The sequence below is a fragment of the Gobius niger genome (assembly GCF_951799975.1).
Source record: "Gobius niger genome assembly, chromosome: 18".
Lineage (NCBI taxonomy): Eukaryota > Metazoa > Chordata > Actinopteri > Gobiiformes > Gobiidae > Gobius > Gobius niger.
Window position 1 is genome coordinate 7,422,473 of NC_136869.1, and position 22,492 is coordinate 7,444,964.

The 22,492-nt window shown below is 40.8% G+C and overlaps 1 protein-coding gene across 1 annotated transcript in view; it reads left to right on the forward strand.

Annotated features, from left to right (window-relative positions):
• Nucleotides 1–404: 404 nt before the first annotated feature.
• The window catches only part of pld1b (phospholipase D1b), a 62,096-nt gene continuing 40,008 nt past the window's right edge, over nt 405–22,492 (forward strand). Inside the window, exon 1 of the mRNA XM_079576092.1 lies at nt 405–494. The gene's annotated coding sequence lies outside the window, so the exon portion shown is untranslated. The remainder of the gene's footprint in view (nt 495–22,492) is intronic.

Here is a 22,492-nt window from a genome sequence, read left to right on the forward strand (position 1 = left end):
GAAAAAATATGTACCTATTGGTCTGTTAAAATGCACCAAAAATGCACCATTAAAATAAAAAAGATGGGAGGAAGTGGGAGGACCACATGGCAAGGACGCAACAAAAAAATGCAACAAAAGAGCGACAAAAGTGTGACAATAAAAAAATGCCAGAAAAGAAACAAAAAACACGGCAACAACGTAAGGAAAAAACATAAATTTCTATCAGTTTTGTAGGTCTTAGCTTTCAAATGAGTCTTAGATTTCATTAGCTGTAAACTCTCCTGTCAAGAGGCTTTTAGATTTAGACATAAAACATCAAATACAAATAAAACTGTACCATACACACTGCAATTAGCCACGGATCTATAATAACATCAGTCTAATGTTTTATTTGAGAAGATGAGTGGCCGGAAGGGAAGATGTCGCGCGTGACACAAGCTTGACCGCTCGAGCTGCTGCTGCTGCGCGTGTCCCTGCTCCTCCACAGCTGTCCTCGCTTCTTTCATCTGGAGGTAAGTGCCTGTGTCTCTCTGCTCCATCACGCGCACCCCCGGGGGCATGCGCGCGAGCCTTTTACCCCATTTAGAAACTTTGTGCATGTGTCACGGACGCGCGCCAACACGAGCGCATATCAAAGGTTTTCGTTTGTTGATGCAGCGTGTCCCAGGGGGCGCTTTTTGACATGCCAAGGCATCCGTCCACTGCGGCGCACAGGGGCATCGCGCGCGCGTGTGTGTGGGGGGGACTGCAGGGATCACACGCGCGCTTTCCCACGCAGAGTCACGGCTTCCCCAGCCCCGAAATGCGCGCAGCGAGTGTGACCTGTCGCGCTTCCCCTTCTGTCTCCATCACAAACCACTTCCTCTCAGCAAACTTTACCGAGCCACGACCCTCCAGCTTCGTCCAGTTGAGGCTGTGCACATATTAACTCACGCGCTTGAGGTTGACTCTGGTTTTAGATCTGCTATTTACCGCCTCTCACAACCAGGGGCGGACTGAGACTGAAAAACAGCCCTGGACTCTGACCAGCCTGGCCCAAATTAGCGTAATTGTGACACTTCCACAAATACATATTTTAACCTCTTACTACCCGCCTAAACCAAATGCATTCTGTCCTCTTTTAGCTCATTTGAAAGCTAAGACCCACAAAACTGACCTTTTTCCTCGCGCTGTTGCTGTGTTGTGTCACCTTTTGTATGTTTTTTTTTTCCTTTTCTTTTTTTCCTTTTTGTCACATTTTTGTCACATTTTTGTTGAATTTTTGTCACATTTTTGTCGCATTTTTGTTGCATTTTTGTCACATTTTTGTCACATTTTTGTTACATTTTTGTCGCATTTTTGTTAAAATTTTTGTCACATTTTTGTTGAATTTTTGTCACATTTTTGTCGCATTTTTGTTGCATTTTTGTCGCATTTTTGTCACATTTTTGTTACATTTTTGTCGCATTTTTGTTGCATTTTTGTCACGTTTTTGTCGCATTTTTGTCACATTTTTGTTGCATTTTTGTCACATTTTTGTTGAATTTTTGGTACATTTTTGTTGAATTTTTGTCACATTTTTGTTACATTTTTGTCACATCTTTGTCGAATTTTTAATTTTTCTATCATTTTTTGTTGTGTTTTTTTGTCCGTGTGTTTCTCATGTTTTCATCCTCGCTATTTTGATGCTTTTCTTTTTAGCTTTTAGATTTGGGTAAAGCTTGGTTGAGGCGGGACCGGTGGCCCTCGAGCCAGTGGCCCTTCTGTGCTCTTCCACAATGGACATATGGCCAGTCCGCCCCTGCTCACAACTGACCAGGTTTCATAACAGCGGTGATATATTGCCCCTCGCGCTCATTCTGCTGTTACTTCCCGCACTTTACCTCCTCTTTCTGTGGCTCTTGTGGCTGAGGCGGTCACGTTTTCCCATTGTGAGACAAAATGACTCTGTAGTGTAGAAGATAAAGGTGACATCACAGCATTGTAAACATCCTGTTATTTAACACGACGTTGCTGTGGAAACAATGCTAACCTTCAAAATGCTGAATTGTTTTCTCTGTAATGGCTTGACCTCTCCACATAAGCTAAACGGCCACATTTATACAGTGCCTTTCTACCTGCTTTAGGCACTCAAAGCGCTTTATATTAAGGAACCAGGCAAGGAAAGGCAAGTTTATTTGTAGAGCACAATTCATACACAAGGCAATTCAAAGTGCTTCACAGTTGCATTAAAACAGGGGCGGACTGGCCATATGTCCATTCTGGAAGAGCACAGAAGGGCCACTGGCTCTCGGGCCACCGGTCTGGCCTCTTCATTTTCTCCTCTTATCCCCCGCCTTAACTGAGCTTTACCTAAATTTTAAAGCTTAAAAGAAAAGAATCAAAATAGCGACGAAAATGTGGATGAAAACAGAACAAAAATGTGCCAGAAAAGGAAGAAAAAAGTGACCAAAAAACGTGACAAAAACACGCCGAAAGCAATGAAAAACCCACAAAAACATGATAACAAAAAGAGACGAAAACACAACAAAGCAATGAAAAAAAGCAACAAAATAGCCACAAAGACACAATACGAAAGTGACACAAAAGTGATGAAAACACAACGAATACACAACAAAAAAGTGATGAAAAAGCAGCAAAAACATGACAAAAATGCGGCGACAACGTGACAAAAAGTTTCAATCACTTTTGTAGATCTTGGCTTTCAAATCAGGCACTACACTGTTGCTCTTCGGTCAAGAAGCTTTTAGATTCGGGTAAAGCCAAACTGGAGAAAATCCACTCGGTTAAGGGTTAAATATGACTTTGTGGAAGTGTTGCAGTGTTGGGCCAGGCTGGTCCAGAGTCCAGGGCCGTTTTCCAGTCCCAGTCCGCCCCTGCATTAAAATTACAAGACAACAGATAAAATCAATAAAAACATCAACATAAAATTCATCAATTACAGTAAAAGGCATGAGTGCAGATAAGATACTTCCAGTTGTCATATGAAAGGGTAAAAGGAACTGTTTTCAGCCTGGATTTGAACATTGTCAGAGTTGAGGCCTGTCTCACATCCTCATGAAGACTGTTCCAGATTTTAGCTGCATGAAACTGAAACGCAGCCTCACCGTGTTTAGTCCTGACTCTGGGAACCACCAGGAGACCCCTCCCTGAAGTTCTCAGGGCCCGAGATGGTTCATACGGCTGTAACATGTCAGAGATGAACTTCGGCGCTAAACCATGAAAAGACTTGTACACAAGCAGAGCTGTTTTAAAGTCTATTCTCTGAGTGACAGGGAGACCGGAGCACTGGACTAATATGGTCGTACTTCCTGGTTCTTGTCAGGACTCGAGCAGCAGCGTTCTGGATGTTCTGCAGCTCTGACAGCTCGTGTAGAGAGGCCAGTGAGCAGCCGTTACAGTCGTCTAACCCAGTGTTTCCCAACCAGGGGTACGGGGACCTGAGGTACTTGAGGAGCAGGGGGTACTTGAAACTATTTCAGATTGAAAAAAGCGGGAAATTGAACATATTTTTTAAAGGAAAAGCTATATTTTTCAGTAAAATGTGTTGCTTTGGGAGAATTTTAGATTTATTTTGAACACGACATTGTCCTTTTTCTTACCATTTTTAAGTAATTACTTTCTAAATATACTGCAACTCCCCTGAGGTAGGGGGTACACGGACGACCGTTGAAAGGCCCAAGTGGTACACAAGACAATAAAGGTTGGGAACCACTGGTCTAACCTGCTGGAGACAAATGCATGGTCTCTCTAAGTCTGGTTTTCAGTGCACCTACGGGATTCGAATCCGCGACCCTCTGGTCACAAGACGACCCGAAAAAAACTGTTGCAAAGTCCAGCGTCTCTCTGCATGCACATATAAACTAAGATCAAATTACTGTCTCATAAAGGCGCCCAAAAGCTGTGTCAATATTTAAAATGCTGTGCTTGACGTTGGTGAGACAAAAGGACTCTCGGTCATAAGATGAATGTACGAGTTTGTGAATCCAGTCCACTTCCATTTGCGCACACGTACACTTATGACAAGAGAATGTAGACCTCTTTATTTGCTCACATGTCACTCTATCTGCAGTGGTTTGCGAGAGGAAACATGTGGTGTACCGTAGTTTCGTGTGCTCGTTTATGTGTTATCTCCTGTTGTGTTTGCTCTCTCCAGGCTCTGCCCTCTCCCTCGTGAGTCAGACATCCACAGGTCCTGACACTTTGCATTAATATTTCACTGCATTACATCGGCAAAGTGTCTTATTGGCATTTGCTCACCATTAACAAGGCTTATGCAATCTGATCTGACTCAAGCCAAACGCCATGTCTCAGGCTGGACATTATAGCTCCAAATTATCGACATTAGGTGACATAGTTTTCATCTGGCTAGATTAGGGCTGGGTATTGTAGCATTTATTTCAACCTGGATTGACTTAAACAGAGGCAGAAGCGTTGATTACAGCAGTGATGGACTCAGACCTGAATTTAAACAGTCATATTAAGTCCATAGATACAGACGGCATCTCTGGAATTTTTCAAAAACTTCTTTAACAAACGCTGAATTATGAATAAAGTTTTCTACTAAATAAAGATTCAAAGACAGGGAGAGGAGCAAAGTGGTTCAACAGCCCATAAATACATTTAAAAAAAACGGAGAATGCTAACAGAATGCTTCATGTTAGCATTGGGCTAATGCTAACGGTTAGCTAGCGCTAGCTACAGCTGCCGTTTTTTCACTTCTACTGAACAATCTGCTGTGAGAAAATATCCATATGGGCCCGATTTACACTTGACTTTATTCATGTGTGATAAATAAGTTCATATTCCACCAGAAAATGGCTAAAAAGAGTGGCTGTCTGTATCTATTACATCAGCGGCCTACTACCATCTAAAAAACATTGCCAAAATAAAAAACATTGTGTCTAAACAATACTTGGAGAGATTAATTCATGCATTTGTCAGTTAGACTATTGTAACAGCCTGGAAACCAGGAACCAAGAAATGCGACCACATTAGTCCAGTGCTCCGGTCTCTGCACTGTCTTCCTCTCAGTCAGAGAATAGACTTTAAAACAGCTCTGCTTGTGTACAAGTCTCTTCATGGTCAGGCACCAAAGTACGTCTCGGACATGTTACAGACGTATGAACCATCTCGGGGGCTGAGATCCTCAGGGAGGGGTCTCCTGGTGGTTCCCAGAGTCAGGACTAAACAGGGTGAGGCTGTGTTTCAGTGTCACGCAACAAAAGTCTGGAACAGCCACAGTGAGGATCTGAGACAGGCCTCAACTCTGACAATGTTTAAGTCCAGGCTGAAAGGACACCTTTTTACTGCTGCCTATGGCAATAGATTGTATTTTAACGAATTATATTGTGTTTTTTTTGCTTTTTATTGTATTGTTTTTATTGTGTTTGGGTGTTTGGTGTTGCTGTGAGGCACATTGAGTTGCACATGTACATGAAATGTGCCATACAAATAAACTTGCCTTGCCTTGCCTTGATTAGAAAGATTTATTTACTTACTCTTTATTTATATTTTTTGGCTCTCACACCCCAGCTGTTTACATTGATATATGAATTAAAGTTAGTATGGATTTGTAGGTTAGCGTTAGTGGATGTCTTCCCCCGGAGCCTGGACACTGGTGGTGGTATGGGAGGCCGGTGAAGGATGTAGCAGGATGAAGCCATGGATAGAAGAGGCGGTGAAGGGGTGGAGGTGGGTCGCAGCACAGCTAGGAAGCTGACGAGCCTTGAAGAGGCTTAAACGCAGAACCGAGGGCGAAGATTGGCTGGGACGAAGGTGTGGCTCTGCTCTGATAGGCTGAAATAGAGAAATTACGCTGAAATGAGCTTTCCAGGTTGAATTTACGCCGACACCAGCACTTTAAAGATACTTGGTTTACAATACTGATACCTGAATACTGCAATTTCAATACCTATACTAAAACATTTGTCACCTAGAACCAGGAAACAGAACAATAGAGTTTATTTATTCCATTCTTGCTGTGAAAGGCTGAACCACGCTGCCCTTGAGTCACAAGCATCGTTCTTCTTCGTAAGCGATATCCTCTTTCTCCCTTTGCGCATCACACTCAAAGCAACGGGGAGTTGACTAATTCCCTGCAAAATAACATTACAGCAGTCGATCTGTGAAAACTAAGAAGCTTATCTTTCCGCAGCGCGCTTTACCAAGAATCATAATGGTGCACTTGAGGCCACCCTTTTGTGTCACTGCTTTAAAGACGCTGCGGCAAATCTAGGTCCTGTTTTTTTCCAGAAGAAGAATGTATTGATTGATCTCCAAGGGGAAGGACTTTTCAGACAAAAGCTCGACCGGTAAAGATGGATTTCGTGTTAGAATGAAAGAAGTAGATGTGTATAGTTAAGCAAAATATCTATCTGTTGAAAGTTTCCTACATTTAAAGAGATTACAACAATTATTTGAGAGATTGTTGTTATGGGGCGTCGCGTAGAATGAAGAACAAAGTACTTTATTTCGTTATTTGAATAAAAGTACAAATACTACTCGTCAAGTCAGAGGTGGGTAGAGCGTAAATGTTTATGTTTCAGTCATGACATAAACTATTGTATTATATTATTGTAATATTTTCAAAGCAAATACCATAAAAATATATAAAAAGAACTCATTATGAAGTAAACAAAACACAAAGTGGCTCGAGTTACTACTTTATTTACTCAAGTGAGAAACAGATGCTTCACTTTAGTAGTATTCAAGTAGAAGTAAAAAGTATTGTATGACATAAAATACTTCAAAAAGTTACTTGAATAAACGTTGCTACCCGCCTCTGGTAATAGGCGCTCTGTCAAGTGAAAGTATTTGCTGTAGAAAATACTAACTGTAGTGGCTATTTGTCCTTAAACTTAAATCAAAAAACAAAAGGTCCAATTTCTCAAATGGCCACTGAGGCTGCGTCGTGACTTTGGGTTTACGCAGGTTAAGAGGTATCAAAATCAAAATGTCCATGCGGAAAAATGCGTTTGAGGAGGTTTATTCACAACAGTAAGCAAGCTCACAGACATATTTCTGCTGCCTCTCTGTAGCTGGTAAAAAACCATATGCCCTCGCAGCCCGAGGTCCCTCCCACCTTGACCCACTTATGTAATCAACGAAACCCGCAGTGACCAATAACAACGACGTAAATAATTATCTAAATTAGCAGAAATACCAAACAAGAAATAATATGCATAAATGCAAAATAAGCAATTTAACTTTAGCAAAAAAGAAAATAAATTAGGCTATAACTTAACTGAAGCCTAAAATAAACAAAAGTACAAAATAGCTCCAACAACCCAGCCCCTAATTGTGACGGTACCTTTCCCACAATTAACTTTAGCATTACAACCAGAGCTATTTTCTAAATGTAGCCTAAGCTAGAGTCTTTGTATCTTCACTTACTCCATGCCTGAAAGAAACAAATAGATAGAAGACAGAGATATGAGAGAGAATGAGCTACATAGTCATTTGTTGGCTTCCAAGAGGAGACAGAGCTTGGTTATCGGTCTGTCCAGAACACTGGTCTTCGTTTGGACCTTCACAGAGCGGACCAGTCCTCTTGAGTCAGCTGTGGTGCTCAGAACTCTTCCCATCATCCATGAGCCTCTTGGAGCTGCGGCATCAGCGATTAGGACAATATCTCCTGAGTAGAAGTTCCTTTTTTCCTTTGTCCATTTTTGTCTTTCTTGCATTACAAGCAAATACTCTGATGTCCATCTTTTCCAGAAGAGCTCTGCAATGTACTGCACTTGCCTCCATCTCCTCTTGATGTACAGGTCCGACTTTTCAAACAGGCCTGGTGGCAGAATGGGTTTGCCTTTTAACAGGAGAATGTGGTTCGGAGTGAGTGCTTCCAAGTCATTGGGATCTTCGGAGACCTTCGTTATTGGCCGGTCATTGAGTATTGCCTCTACCTCACAAAAAAGTGTCTGCAGGCCTTCCTCGTCCAGCGTTTGTTGTCCGACAACAGAGGTAAGTACACTGCGCACAGAGCGAATCAAACGCTCCCAAACTCCACCTTGGTGAGAGGCCGCTGGGGTGTTGAAACTCCACTTCACTCCTTCCTGCACAAAAATCCTTTCAATTTTAGAGTGGTTTAAAGCAGCTAGAGCCTGCCTCAGCTCCTTCTTTGCACCAACAAAATTTGTGCCGTTATCTGACCTTATACTTGTCACAGGTCCTCTTCTGCAGATAAATCTTCGCACAGCATTGATGCAGGAGTCTGTATCGAGGGAGTGCGCCACCTCCAGGTGTATTGCGCGGCTGCTCAGACAGGTGAATATCACTCCATATCGCTTCAGCACAGTTCTCCCTTTCTTCACTTCCAATGGTCCAAAATAGTCCACTCCCACATCTGTAAACGGTGCTTTATCAGGCACAACCCTTTCCTCAGGTAAGTCTGACATTTTCTGTTCTCCCAGTTTTCCTCTGTACCTTCTGCACACTGTACATTGTGAGAGAATCTTCCTGGTCGCAGAGTTGGCATTTATGATCCAATACTTCTGTCTCAATCTGTACAGCATTTGGTTGCGTCCAGCATGTCCAAGTTGGTGATGAATGTGACGTAATATAAGCTGGGAAACATGCAGATCCTTTGACAAAATCACAGGATGTTTTACCTCCAACGGCAGGGCAGATTTAGACAGGCGCCCACCAACTCTGAGGATGCCATCTTTAATGAAAGGATCGAGGCGATACAGAGGACTATCTTTGGATACAGTCTTTGGATCACGTTTTAGTGAGGAAATTTCACTGCTGAATCTTTGATTTTGTACAAACTGAATTATTGCCCTTTCAGCTTCCTCCAAACGTTCTGGTGTCAAGCTGGATTTTCCAAGTGTGGCTTTGAATTTTTTAAGCTCATTTTGGACATTTTCATTCTGCTTGACCACATATTCCTTTCTCTTTCGGCTCAAAAGTAAAAGTTTTTCTTTCAGCTCCAACATCCAGGCCACCGATGTTTTAAGCTTTCTCCAGGATGAGAAATAGTGAATGAGTCGACCAATGGGATTGTCACTGTGTGTTGTAATAACATTCACTTTAAGTTCCCTTTTCACCTCTGGATCATCAGATTGGATGGATGAGGAGTCCAAGTCAAGTTTTGGCCATTCGGTGGGAGGCAAGTGCAAAAAATCTGGTCCCTTTAGCCATTTTCCTTTTCCAAACTCCTGAGCTCTTAGTCCTCGAGATGCTTCATCTGCAGGATTGTCTTTGGTAAATCTCTTCCAGCTTTGGAGTCTTTGTAATGCAATGCAGTGATTACTTAGTAAAACAGGATCTTCAACTCTGAAAGGTAAGTCAATGCAATAATGTCCATTGTTAAGCACTGTTGTATCCTTCACAATTTTCATGAATTTAATGTCCTCTCTTGACATATCAAGTTGTTCATCAAATGTTCGTTCATTAAAGTCATGATTGTACTGCTGCATCAACATATTTTCCAAGTGCTCCACAGATATGTGATTAGCAGTTACAACAGTGCATCCTGATTTGACACCAGCACCTCCAGAGTCTCCAGCACGAAGAGGCCCGTTTATGACCCAGCCAACTCTGGTCCTCACTGCATACGGTCCACCACATTGACTGTTTATTAGTTCCCATGGCTCCAAAACTTTGGGGGAGTCAGTTCCAATGAGCAAGTCCACATCTGCGTCCACTTCATGTAGCTTAATGCTGCTCAGATACGGCCATTTGGCAACATCTTCTTGACATGGCACATTGACTTTAGACACAGGCATTGTTGTTTGTGTCAAAACAGATGGCAGCTCAATAAAGTCCTCATTGTCAAGACCAGACACCTCCAAACCGGTTATTACAGTGGTATTAATGGTTTTAGTTTGTCCCATTGTCCTTAATAGTACATTACAGCTTTTGCCTGATACTCCCAGCCTTTCAGCCAGACTTGCAGTGCAGAAGGTACCAGAGCTTCCAGGGTCCAGGAAAGCATAAGTGTGTACAGCTTTGTTACTTTTCTGACTTTTCACCTGCACAGCCACAATGGAGAAAACAGCAGTGTCCTCTTCACCAGCCCCAATATGACCACACGTCTGCTGCTGCTCTGGTACAGTGCTCACAGTTCCTTTAGAGGTTATCCTGGTAGAATCCTCTTTCTCCACATGCAGGACAGATGGGTGTTTCCTGTGACACACTTCACAATCCAAGCGACTCCTACAGTCTTTGCTTGTGTGTCCATACTTCAAGCACCCAAAACAAACACCTTTCTCCTTTAGAAAGTTAATTTTGTCCTGTTGCGTCTTCCTTTTAAACTGAAAGCACTTTTCCAGAGTGTGGTTGGTGAGATGGCAAAACAGACATTTGAGCTGGTTACTGTGAGCTGAGTTTTCCTTCTCTTTATGTTCATCATTTATTGCATTGATGCTGGTTGCAAAGGTATCACTTTTCCTCTTCTGCTTAACTTGAGTAAATACCTTTGTGTGGCTGGCTGGAGAAACATCATTAATATTTCCAAACAGCGGGTCTGACACAATTTTGACTTGTTTTTCAATAAAATTGACAAGATCAACAAACACAGCTCTGCTTCCTGTTTGCTCCAGTATGTCACATGCCACATTTCTCCACTTATCCCTCAGCTTGTATGGGAGTTTCATTAGGATTGTCCTGAGGTTAGCTGGCATGTCCAACTCCTTCATGTACTTTATATGATGTACTATGTTGGAGCACCCTCTGAGGAACAAAGCAAATGACTGCAGAGCAGCTACATCCTCAGGTTTTATTGAGGGCCAGTTGTTGATTTTGTCCATATAAGCAGAGGAGATTTTGTGTTCACTGCCAAAATGTTCCATCAAAAGTGTCTTTGCTCTTTGGTAACCAGGTTCAGAGGGGAGATGCTGACAACTTCTTACAATGTCTCTTGGCTGACCCCTTGTATACTGTTCTAGGAAGTACAAACAATCACTGAAATTTTGAGTTTTATCTTCAATACAATTTTCGAAAGCTCTGAGAAAAGATCTAAAATGCAGAGGGTCACCATCAAATACAGGTATATTTCTCATAGGCAGAGCCGAGGCTGTGTTTTGTTGGACCAACAGGGCAGTAATTTCATTTTGACGCTGCATGATGTTCATAATGTCTGGAGTGTTGGTTGATTGAATATTGTCATGAGCATTTTGCAAAAACAGTGATTGAGTACTTTGTCTTTGGGGAACATGAATGACATTTGGTATGGGTGGTTGTATTACAACATGTGTGGGCTTGACACTGGCAGGGACAGAATTTAATGAGCGCATCAGGGGAGGTTCAGAGTTTTTGTTAATGGGCACAAAACGTTCAGCATTTGGATTTAGTCCATATGTTCCTTGAGTTTCTGACCTTTCCAAATAAGAATTCATGCCATCTGATGCTTTAGAGGCACATTTTGACACTTTTGAGCCACACTTTGAGTTTATTTCCAGAACCTCCAATCTTGCATTTTGCACCTTTAATTCTGCCTCCAGAGCAAGTTGTTCCCTTTCTCTCCTTAAATGTTCCCGCTTTTTCTGTAATTCCTCTTGGTCTTTTTCCTGTTTCCTTCTTAATTCCTCTTGTTCAAGTTTTACTTGTTCCTCCTGTGCCTCCAAAATGTGCTTCTGCGTTAAAGCAGCAATGCGCTCCTCTAATGCTGCCTTTTCTGCTTGCACTAATATTTTTGCAGACGCACTTGATGAAGCTTTTGACACTTTAGAGACAGTTTTTGAGCGCGCAACAGAACCTTTATTGGATATGCTGTCCCCAGGCCCTATATCAGCTGGATTTTCAGGAGGCTTGATTGGAAGTTCATATGAATGGCCTGCATTTGACAACCAACCCTTGGCATCATCAATAAAGTTTGAAAATACATTTTCCTTTTGTTCAAAATATTTATTTTGTTTTTCCTTTTCATCCTGAGGTAAGTCCAGTGCCACAAACGACAAATGATGTTGTTTAGCTTCATCAACACATGTTATCATTTTATCCAAAAGAGACTTGACTGCATCAATATTGTCTGCAGAATGCATCAATTGATCCATTTGACTCATGTAGGACTTGGCTTGTTTGTATTTCTTAGATCTTTTTTCCTGACACGTTTGTATGAAAAACATCATTCCTTTAACGGTGTAACTTGTGCGCCTTTTAGTGGAAAGCGCCGTGTCACTAGTGACTTTGGATGCAACGTCAGACATTGTACGTTTTTATTGACGTTGTTGGCCAGAGTTATTTGCAAAGAGGCTGGGACACGTACCATGCAGAACTGTTGCTTGATGTTTGCGATGGTTGTTTTTGCGCACGGAGTTGGGTGCGCGCCGTTGTCGTTGAGTGGGGCCGTGAATCAGCTGTTGAGGCTTTGGGCCTGTGCGAATCCAAATTGCGACAATATGGCTCATCCGCACGTACATGCAGCTCCAGTGCTCCAGTGGCGTCCCCGTTCCACGATGCGGCGTCCGGCGAAGTTTTACACAGACGGATGGGTCGGATGCGATGTTTGTGTCCAGCCCGCGCCGCCTCCACCGCTCGGCCCAGCCTTTGTCTTGGTTCCAGCGTCCAGGTGCCTAATCCAGGCTTTCCAGGGGTAATCCAGCAAAATAGTCCAGTTTCCAGGTAAAGGCAGGTTTTTTACTTAATGTAGTGGCTATTTGTCCTTAAACTTAAATCAAAAAACAAAAGGTCCAATTTCTCAAATGGCCACTGAGGCTGCGTCGTGACTTTGGGTTTACGCAGGTTAAGAGGTATCAAAATCAAAATGTCCATGCGGAAAAATGCGTTTGAGGAGGTTTATTCACAACAGTAAGCAAGCTCACAGACATATTTCTGCTGCCTCTCTGTAGCTGGTAAAAAACCATATGCCCTCGCAGCCCGAGGTCCCTCCCACCTTGACCCACTTATGTAATCAACGAAACCCGCAGTGACCAATAACAACGACGTAAATAATTATCTAAATTAGCAGAAATACCAAACAAGAAATAATATGCATAAATGCAAAATAAGCAATTTAACTTTAGCAAAAAAGAAAATAAATTAGGCTATAACTTAACTGAAGCCTAAAATAAACAAAAGTACAAAATAGCTCCAACACTAACTATTCAAGGCAGAAAGTACAAGTCTGTTTAATGTCAGGAAAAATTAAAAAAAAACATGAAAATGCCCAAATTCGACACCTGTACGGCAACACGACGGGGACAAACCTTCTTCTGTGCTGTGGCGTTTAACAGAACACCTGCACAGCGCCACCTACTGTTCTGGAGTGTGTGAATTATTTGTCTTTTTAAATGAACAAAACATGTGGACACATTGACTTTTTACTTAGGAGCCTTTAGAGAGATGTAGTGAAGTAGAAAGTATTATATTTATCTTTCAAATGTAGTGGAGTAAAAGTAATAAGTTCTGTAAAATATGTATCATCAAAAATGTAAGTACATTTATTTTGTTTCTGAGAATGGCTGAAGAGAGGTTTTTTTTGTGCTATTCTTCTTTGGATAGCTGAGTCCTGTGTGATCGATGATTACTAAAAACACCACCACAATAGCTTCATGTATTTGTAATTTAAATCCAGCCACAGAAATACTTCCTCCTTTATCCTCAGAAGCTGCTTTGAGCGGCTGCAGCCCGTTTTAAAGCACTGTCCGAAGTGGGCGTCTCCCTTTCTGACAGTCAGAGGAACAGGTTATGGTAAATGCCTCTGACTCGGAGGAGTGTGTTTGGAAACACCGAGCGACCGCCGCTTCACTGTCAGGTCCTCTGCCGCGAAGTAATCTGCGCCAAAGTTGAGCCAGAGGAAGGGTTTCACATACAGGAAATAACACAGAGCCATTTGAGACGAAAGAGGAACAGTTTTCTAATAAAAAGGTTAGTAAAGCTTTTGCCAATGGCTTTGTCTAGTCAGATCACTATTAGTCTATATTTTCACGCATTTTGTTCTCATTTATTTAAGTGCTGGAGGTTGGGGAAGATCTAGCTTTGAGAAATATTAATTCTGGCTTGGAGCTGGTTCATTGCTTTAGTCTTGATTTGGGTTTTGTTAAGTCTCACGTTCCAGCTTCTCATTTAATTCTTGCTTTTAGTCCCGGTGTCTTTAAAATAATTCATTTTGATTATAATAGGCAATTTAATCCACATTCCCTTTATAAATAGTGACTTTGCTTGCCTTTTTATTGCACCAGAAGTTTATCAAAAATACAAAAAAAGGTCCAAAACTCATTCATTTGGCTGAAAATGTTAGTAAAACATCCAATATTCTGCTCAAAAGTTTCCGATTAGGTCCAATTTGCTTTGTAACTAACATTCTCTATCATTCCTCTGTTTTCTGGTATGGATACATATGTTTAGAAATAGAAAATGTTTGGATTTTGTTTGTGTTTGCAGCTTAAAGCAGCATTAAAATCCTTAAATACAACTGGACTGTGGTACAACCTTGCTTGGTGCCTGATACAATCTTTAATTGTTTATCAACTATAACTTATCCTGGTGTTGGCTTAGTCTGAGTCAACTAATTTAATCTTAAGTCCTGGTCATGAGTTTGTTGAGGATCATGTTGTGTATTTTGTCTGTTCCTCGTCCTGGTTTAGTCTTTGCAGTTTCCTCGAGGCATTAATGACTTTTTTACCAACTGGCATTAAATCATGAATATTGAGATTTCCCATCATTCCTCTGCTTGATGTGACGTTTCCAAATCTTAACAAATAAAATACGCTCAGATTTTGTAGAAATGTCATTATAAAGGAATTAAATTGGACTTGTTGCTACCTGTGTATTGAACCCTGACAGAATGGCTCGTGTGTTGTGGGTCGACCGGCTTTTCCACTGCGTTTCTCCACGAGCTGGATCGACAGAGACAGGGCTGGGCTGAGCTCCTAATCACCTCCATTACATTAGTGTTTATTCAGCGCAGTGTTTGAGGACGGTGCGGGATATTGGTTCAGGCTTGGTTGTCTGTATCAAGTTATGTTATTAAAGTTTGTGGTGCCTCCCTCTTGCTACATCCGTTAAAGCAGCGTTTCTGTTGAGTTTGACTTGGGCTTTATGTGTATTTGTTTAATAATTATTTAATATATATTTATAATACAATATCTGCCATTTTGAGTATGCTTTGTTCTACATAGTTTTACATCTGTGCGTGAGTATTGGGATTGTGAAGAAGTAAAAAAAAATTGGTATGTCGACATAGTAGCTAGTATTGGTATTTGCAGTAAAAGGAGTTTTGGAGGAAATTCTTAGAAAGAAATTGTTAGTGAAGGGTGTCAAAGTTGAGGTTAAACCTGTAATTAGATCATGAGTCAGTGTTTTGTAAACATTTGCGGGTCTTTAGCAGCTGTGTACACATCTAATTTTATCAAGTGACTACTTTTTAAAACACTTTCTGCATATGGCAGCCAATCTGATGGATGGATGGATGGATGGATGGATGGATGGATGGATGCTGTAGATCAGTGGTTCTCAACCTTTTGGAGCCGCGACCCCCATTATAACAGGTAAAGGGGTTTGTGACCCCCCGCTCGGGTCACACTGTGAGAAATAGGAACATTAGCCTACATAATTCTTAAAAAACAAAGAAAAAAAAACAAATGGCTGAAATAAAATTCATCAAACTACTAACAAATAATGGCACTCTGGTAATATAGCAAACACATGCTACAATAAAACATTTGTGAAAATGAAAATATGTATATTTTATCTAAATGATCTGGTGACCCCCCAAATTTGTCTCGCGACCCCCTTGGGGGTCCCGACCCCCAGGTTGAGAACCACTGCTGTAGATAGATAGATGGATAGATAGATGGATAGATGGATGGATGGATGGATGGATACTGTAGATACTTTAGATAGATAGATGGATAGATAGATACTGTAGATGGCTAGATGGATGGATGGATGGATGGATACTATAGATAGATAGATAGATAGATAGATAGGAGAATCAGTCTGGGCTCATTTGAAAGCTTGAACTCTCTAGTTTCCACCACAAAGAGGGCAAGTCTTTCTCATTGTCCATTTCAAAGTTATTTCCGACAGTCGGCGATGTTAAAGATGGGCGGGAGCATGGACCTCAAAAAAATTAACCTTTGACCTGCATTTTGGCTCAATTACAGACAATGCAATTTACTGAGGTCAGCAGATCAGGCTCTACTGGTGGTTCCTAACGCTATAAGAAAAAGCTGAGAGGTGATCCTGCATTTTCAGGTCCTAAACTTTGGAATGAGCTGCCTTTGAACATCAGACTGACTGATTCCAAATCTCTCCTGAAAACATATTTCTTCCGTTTGGCATTCGACCCCTTGGAGAGTTGACTTTTACTATTATGTTTTGTGTAAAGCACTAAAGCGCTCTATGAATGAAGTTGGACTGGACTGGATTTGATCAACAGCAGAAAATAATTAATCTTTTGTCCATTTTTTCCAATTGGGACCGAGTTTGGAGGCGGCAAACTCAATCACGGCAAATTTATTCACACGTTACCATAGCGATACCACACTGCTCTGGCTGGAAAATGATCATTTCCATTATCTAGTGAATTGATTTCAGCTGACTCTGGTCTTCACTGCCTAAAGGTGGGGATTTCTCATTACTAATGTAGCTTATGCTTTTGGTCTTAAAATTGTCCTTTGCCTAAAAATCAATTATTCTATGACTTTAAAATTGTGTATGTGTATTACAAAGAAACATGCTGCCATTAACTGAGTGTAGATCTTTAGTTTTGTGGTCAGCTTTTGAGTGGATTGGTCGACATTGTGCATGTTCAGGTTTTCACTCGAGGACAAAGGTGCGTGACCGTCTGATAAAAACGTCTTGAAGTTTGTGTTTTTACAGATAACTAATAAGATAAGGATAGAGCGTGTTGCTTCTTGCACTGTTCGAAGTTAAGCTGCGTCTTAAACTTGAATCAATATGTGATAGGGCTGTGCAGTTATCTGAAATGACCGTTATTGCCCCCGACGATTACAGGGGGAAACACCCACAACTTTGTTCTGTTATTAAATCACGTACAGCAGGGATTTCCCTTGTTTTAAGTTATGTACTCACATCTTTGCGTGGGTGAAAAAGCTTCTTGCCAGTTGGAGCTTTGTTTATAGAATGACACCACCTTATTGTGCTACGCTATTGTTACAAGTGAGAGGTGAAGAGGTCTTGTAATTTCATCTACATCCACATAGAACAGCTGGTACGGCGTCGTCTGAGGGGGTTTGTGGTTTTGTGGCTGATTGAAACATTGATTGAATGTCCCGTTTGTCACATTGTCTTCAAACCTAATGTGACAGTGACTCCGGGCGGCAGCATTACAAAGGTCACACTTGATTTGTGTCCACTCAGCTGACCTTTGAGGCTTCTGTTCCTTCACTTTTGTGATATTTGACTAGGTAATCAGGCATAGCATTATGACTACCTGACTAATACCCAGGCCAGGGCTGAGCAATCAATTTAAATTGAATCGAATTGTGTTTGAACATGGTCAATATCGGTTGTTAGAGAAAAAACAATGGTGTCCGAGAGGAAAGATGTAAATAAGCAGGAGTCTGTATGTCTTATGCAGGACATGTTTATGTACCATCACTGCGGGACCCGGAGACGTGAACTCGAGACATTGCGCTAGTCTGACCTTTCAAGCCTGGCTATACTTTCACATGAAGAATGTTAAAATAACCCTCTGTTGTGCGTCACATGCAAGCCAAAAATGGTTATACGCCAGAGATGGTGCGACCCAAAAGGATAAATCCTGATCTTATTTTTTTCTATAACAGTAATAATGACCGAGCCACTTTGCAGCCGTGTAAAAGGGTGCATTGCAACTTCCCTGCACCCTCAATACTTCCATTACAAGTTTACAATTTAATGGCGAGAATCTCTAATTGCTTCCTCTTGAAACTCTGATGCCCCCTCAATCAGTTTGTCCTGGAGCCAGCGCCGATGAAGGCTCATATTTTACAGTGGCAAATGGGAACTGTGTTGTGTGGGGCTGGGAACTGTTAAACTAAAAAGTTTAGGTACTGCTGGAATGGAAAAAAATAAAAGTATCCAAAGCAGGTATGGAAAAAAGGGTAGCTTTGATGCCAGCATTAAAAGTGACTTGGTTGTTACACCTCAAATAAATGATACAAATTTAAAAGAAATAGTTATTTATGGAGTAAATGGTTCTAGACGAGAGAAATCAACAACACTTTGGATAACTAGGAAATGAGGCCCTATGTCAAAAATCCTGAAATATCCCTTTAAAACAAAACTTTTAAACGAGAACCCGAATATTGGATTAACCACCTGGATGACTGGGAATCTACGTTACTTTAAAGCAATACAAAGTAACTTGTTTACCTTAATAAATCCTTTCCGTCGTCCCTCCGGTGGTAATGCAAGTGTTAATGGAAGGATTTGGGGTCTTTCATCCCCCCCGTGTCTCTGGCCAGAAAACCATGCATGCAACTTGACTGCCAACGGGTCGGAGTCACCAATACACACTAATGAATTACAGGGAAGAAGCTAACAGGCTAACGGGCAAAGCTAACTGCGGACTAGCCCCACTTTAGCAGTATTTACAGCCAAGTTTGAGTGAAAAATAATATCTCATTGTGTAATTGGATGTACAATATCCTCCTCTCTCCCTTTGTCTTTTCTGTCAGCGTAGTATTTACTCTCACGGACAATTAATAAGTAAAAAACGCAACATGCTACGACGCCTGCAGTGGCGCTTATGGCCTCCAGGGGCAAGAGTTACTTAGTTCTGCTGCAAATAAAAAGGGGGACTATATTGTGAGGCGTAATGATACGAGGAGCAAAACGTCCGCGCAGTAACTCCTAAAGACTTCCCCCGCTCACTTCCGTCAATAACCTTTAGGAGTTACTGCGCGGACGTTTTACTCCTCGTATCATTACGCCTCACAATATAGTCCCCCTTTTTATCTGCTTATAAAATCGACATGCTACATTTCTGTGTAAATATACTTCGCATGAAAACACTTCACGTAACTTTATTTAAATAGGGAACACGTGGAAGAGCTTGGTAGCTTCTATCGTGAGCTTTTTGGAGCTATGTGACATGTGGGAGAGGCTGCGTATGTGCTCCGTTTGCCTGGCAGAGCGCACGGACAAAGACCAGACGGGGATATATTAACTTGGCTAAAGTGAGGTAAGAACATATCTCAGTATGTAAAAACGGTGGCCTATTCCTTTAAATGGTTCTGAATTGAATGGAAATATCAGATGAATGAGAAGGAGATGAACTGAATGCACAACAGTTCCCACCAAACAAACCCTTACAGCCTCCAAAAAAAATCATTATTGTCAAACTGTAAGGGGAGGCAGAAGAGGCAATGCTGTGTAAACGAATGTGAAAATATTCGTGCCTCGAGGATCTGACAAGAATCTGCAAATGCTTGAGCGCTATATAGGCCAGCTGCGGGCTATACATAGATTTCTGATGGTTTAAGTTGGAGATGCGTGGAGGAAGTGTGGAGTTATGCAATTAAATTGGGAGAAAGTGATCGAGAGTGCGTGAAACCTGCTATGTCACTGCAGGGCGATGGTGTGCGAATCTCCCATAAGAACATATTGATTTTGCTCTTCCCGAAGCTGAAAAAGGATCCTCAGGCCTCACCTTTTCTAAATAGAGCTTATCTCTGCTTAGGTTTTGTAATCCGCCGCAAAGGGCTGCGACGAATTATTACTAACGCAACAATTCGTTTTTATTGCGCCTTGAAGATGTTCTAAGTTCAATTTGTACCAGATTAATGTAAAAAAATATGTCGACTCTGAACTAATTAAGAAGAGTTGTTATAACCAGAGTGTATTTTTCATAAAACTCATAAATAGTGGATTGTGTAGAGACATTTTAATTCCATTATGGGGCTGATTCTGTGATAAAACCCGGGAATAGCTTCTGTTTTCTGTCATTTTTGATTCAGAAATAGACAAATGTTGTCGCAGTGTCCAGAACTATCCAGCAGGGAGCAGCACTCCCACACTTCCCCTGAGAATCTCATTGATTTTTGAGGAAATGGCTCTGAGAATTTGAAGAGTGTGTCAATAAAAATACTCTTGCCTTTGGACTGTGCAGAAAAAAATCATCTTATGTCCCCATAGTCTTCCCTCTATCTCTATTCTCAATCATTTTAAAGTTCTTTTTTGACTAAAAGGCAGATTGGCTCATCAAGTGTCAGTATTTCGATGTGGTCTCTGTCTTCGGTGACTTGTTGAACTGAGTTTTGCAGCCCACGTGTTTCCCACAAACTCTAAACTATTTCTCGTGGAGCCGAGAGGTGCTTTTTCTGACACGGCAGATTCTTCAGTCTCTCCTCAGTCCAGTGTTTCAGCCCGAGATTTGTTTCTGGTTTATTCCCAATAAGAAAAGTTTCTTAAGTGAGTTGAAGGGTATGAATACTAGTGATCCCTCAGTCAGATGGGTTCATGGGTGCAGGGTTTGTATTCAAAGCCACACTATAGAACAACATAGTAGTGCTGGGTAACTTACTTTTACTTTTTACTAATAAAATACTTTTTTCAGTACCTATACTCAATTATACATTATCTAGAACAGGAGTCTCTTTGACCCGTTGAGCTACTTTTACAAAACAAACCATCAGAGAGCTGCTTATGCTTCAAAGACACTTGTGTAACTATCTGACTTTTTTTTTTTATGGTTTATTTGGCAGGGACAGTGCAAGTTAATGAACAAGCCACACCGGATTGTAGCCTTAGGCTAATTTTCATCCGTCGTCCCCCATGCGCACTCTCAAACACACTCTCATACATCCTGGCCTATTGTACATGTTTTTAGTGGTAGGGGAAACCGGAGTACCCGGAGGAAACCTACGCAGACACGGGGAGAACATGCAAACTCCACACAGAAAGGCCCTGTCCTTGGTGGGAATCGAACCCGGACCTTCTAGCTGTGAAGCACAAGCACTAACCGCTGTGCTACCGTGCCGCTTCAGAGGAGTTCACTCTGGAGAGATAATAGGATAAGATATTTCAACAAAATTAAAGGCATTTTGTCCTTGTTCTTCACTTTATTCACCAAATTGCTTTGTAGATTCTGTTCAAAATGCTCAGCTCTGTTGGAAGTTCCAAAAATATATTCCTTGTTTTCCGTAATTGAGGAATATAACATATTAAACAAAATACTGGAATATATGAGTCATGACAAGTTTAGTAGCTCAGTTCAATTCAGCTTTGTTTGTACATTTATAAGAACTGCAGTCGACCAAAGTGCTTCACTGTCACAACATGTTGCATAGAAATGAAATACAAGTGAACAAAAACTTGCCAAGAAAGACTCAGCTGTGTTTTCAGTTTTCAGTGCTCGTCATATAATTAGAATATTATGAAAAAGTGCATTTACTTCTGTGATTCAACTAATATATGATTTAGACCCATTACATGCAAAGTTTTCTGAGATTTCTTTTTTTGTGAGCCATTAATCAAAAATATATCAATAGTAATAATAGTAATACAAACATATTACATTTCTAAAGCTATAACTACTAATAGAGAATTTATAACCATTTTAAAGTAAGTTGCCCAACACAGACGCTTAAATCTAAAATGTGACTTTTCATGTGTGTGTTGATTGATTGATTGATTGATTGATTGATTGATTGATTGATTGATTGATTGATTGATTGATTGAGACTGTTGTGGGATTTTTGTGGAAAGTACTAAAACTACAATGAACCAGTGTTAATTTCGTCGACTAAAATATTTAGTCTTAATTTTAGTCAAAGTGATATTTTTGCCGACTAAAATTGGACTAAAACTAAACTAAAACTTTCTCATGAGACTAAAACTATGACTAAAATGTCCAGATATTTTAGTCGACTAAAATAAGACTAAATAAAAATGAAAAGGAGAGATTAAAATCATCCAAACTTCTATTGAGCGTCTGAAAGAGCCTCAGATCATGTAAATTCTCTGCCAAATGAACAGGTTTGTGCTTTATTCATGTGGAGCAGCTCCATGAAGTCGAGGACACGATTAAATATGATTATAATGAATATTATAAATATAAGTCGACAAAATTAGTGTTAAATTTAGTCGACTAAATTGACATGCAATTTTAGTCGACTGAAACTAGACTAAAATTAAATTACATTTTAGTCAAAATACTAAGACTAAAACTAAAATAAAATATGTTTTCTATATTAACACTGCAATGAACCGAACTACAATGAACAATTAGGCGTTGACAAGGCTGTAGGTTATCAAAACAAACTATTCGGACAGTAAAAAAAATAACCTAATGTATTTTTAACCTCATGTTTGCTTAACCGTAGTCAAAGCAAAGCAGAATCATTTCCATTAGTAGTTTTACATGAAATTAAAGATGTTTTTTTTTTTGTTGAGCTGAGTTTTTACTTTCGAGTTTTACTTCGGGTCTGAAGTGCCGTCATGCACGAGTTTAATAAAGAACCTGCAGTTACGCGTAAGGCCTGAGGTGGCAGTAGTGAGTATATAAAATGACCAACTTGCATCTAGTCTCTTTAAGGTTCAGTCGAGAGAACTTGTATGTAGGACTTGTATATGTCTAAACCTTTAGGCTGTTTCCTCAATAGACCCATATTGTGATGTGTGAAACTAAGAGCAC